We start from the raw sequence: 2,395 nt of genomic DNA, 5'->3' as shown, positions 1-2,395 counted from the left end.
GAGGAGGTTATATGTAGATCCTTGTAATTGGTTCCCCCTTTCTACCCCACCTTCCCACAAAGCATAATTTTACTATAAAGAACTTAAGAGAATAAACTGAGAAATGTTAAACAATGAATACTTGTTAAATTTCAATAGCAAGCCAGGGGTCTGGGAGAAGTTGGGAAGGGAATGCAAAGCAGGAACTAAGAAACAAAAAGGAAGTGCTGTAGGGAGAGTCCAGCCAGATTCTCATCAGGTATTAATGTGCTTCCAGTCCGTGAGCTCTTCCAGCAACTACCTAATAGCTTTTTGTAGGAAGAAATGCAGATGGTGTCAGGACTCATAGATTACCACCTGTTCAAACAATAACAGCCAAAATGCTATGAGGAGGATTACATAGCATTTAAAAAAATCAAACCACTTCCTTAATGGCTTGTATAAATCAATTCTAATGTTCATATACTATGAACAATAGGTAACTGGGAATAATTATTCTCACGTTTTTTTAAAAGATCATTTTATTGGGGGCTCTTACAGCTATTCTCACTGTTTAATATGAAACCGTGTACACATAGAATTGAATTGTTCAAGGCCTACTCAGTGGTAGAGTTAGGTAGAGAAAGAAAGCCTATTGATTCCCGAATGTGAGCTCTGTCATGTAGCAGGGTCTTGGCCTGAGAGTGGATATGTTAGAACTGAAAAGCAATTATGACTGTATTTGGAGGATAAATACGTTGTTTAATTTATTATGTTGCCTGTTAACCATTAATAATGAAACCAGTTGCTTTCAGGTTTGATTATAACTCGTGGTAACTCCATGTTGTCAGAACTGTGCTTTAAGGGGTTTTCGATGACAGATCTTTTGGAAACAGGCCTTTCTTCCGCGGTACCTCTGGGTGAACTCAAATGCCCAATCTTTCGGTTAGCAACCAGTAAGTGGTTGTGCCATGTGCGATGCCCACACTGCCCATGTGTGCAGGACAGTAGAACTGTGCCATAGGTTTTTCAAAGCGGTGATCTTTTGGAAGCAGGTTGCCCAACTTCATGTCCAAGGTCCAAGGCACTTCTTGGTGGTTTCCAACCAGCAGCCTTTCAGCAGAAGTAGCACAGTTAACCTCTTGTCTCTCACAGGGACTCTATGCTGCCCTTTGTTGTGAGCTGGCAAGTTCATTATGGCTCACAATGGGCAGAGTAGAACTGTGAGGTTTCTGGAGAGGTTTATACCACAGTTCTTGCTTTGCAACATTGAAAGAATTCACTTAGCAGAAACACTTTTGTAAATACAAGTGACTTTTATGAGGGAAAAAGGAAGTTTCAGGTATTCACAGGAAATCCCAGAAGAGCACCCTAAGAGGACTGAGACAGAGCTCAGGCCCTAGGGCTCCAGAGGCGCAAATGGGCACCCCTGCCCTCCAATCAGCAAGGCTGTGGCTGCTTTTATCTCCTTGGCTGGGGAGGCATGGTTGAAGGTATTGGCTGACCTCATTGGCTGAGTTTAGGCCCACCTGTGTATTGTCATGTGGCTGGGCCTAGTCTGTGCACCCAGGTGGACCTCCCACCTGGGTCTAGGGGTGGGGCCTGTGTCTGAGCATGCTCAGTTTGGATCTTTCCATAGGTGTCTAATTAATAAGCCTGATTTATTTCCATCCCCTTTGTGGTATCCCTATGCAGGCCTCTGGGGAGACAACACCCTTTACAGTCCCTAATCTGGCTACCTAACCAAATTACCTCAGAGCCTGTTCTAGGCTACAAATTTTACAGAAGCAGACTGCCACATTCTCCAACGGGGTTCCAGGAGCTTGGTTGCCAAATTAATGCTTTAGTCATTGTGCAACCAGAGACACTCCACATTGCCCATAAAACCCAAAACTAACCACTGCCACTGAGTGAATTCCGACTCACAGTGACCCTATGTAGGATTTCTGAGACGCCATCTTTACAGGAGCAGACTGCCTCATCTCTTTCCTGGAGCTGCTGGTGGTTTTGAACTTCAGACGTTGAAGTTAGCAGCTCAAAGATAACCCAGAATGCCAACAGGGTTTCCCCCATATTTCCCATACTTCCCTGTTACATGATGAATCCTAATCATATAGTTCTTTTATGAGTTGATAAAGAATAAGCAAGAAATAAGCAAAGGCATGCAAATTGAGACATTTTCTCATTAAGTCTTGAATCCATTTGGATTTATTTTTCTGAGCTGCAAAAAAAATGGGGATGTAATTTACCCCCAAATGGTCAACAAATTGCATCAACACAATTTATTGAGTAGTTCTTTTTCTTATCATCAGTTTAATGACAGCTAAGCAAAAGACTGCTAGCCACAAAGTGGGGGTTCAAACTCACCAGCTGCTTTGCAAGAGAAAGATAAAACTAATAGTGCCTGTAAAGATTGACAGCCTAAGAAACTATATAT

Source organism: Echinops telfairi, unplaced genomic scaffold, assembly GCF_000313985.2.
Source record: "Echinops telfairi isolate 266 unplaced genomic scaffold, ASM31398v2 ScPeMD7_18;HRSCAF=68, whole genome shotgun sequence".
Classification (NCBI taxonomy): domain Eukaryota; kingdom Metazoa; phylum Chordata; class Mammalia; order Afrosoricida; family Tenrecidae; genus Echinops; species Echinops telfairi.
Note: the sequence above shows the minus strand (reverse complement) of the source record.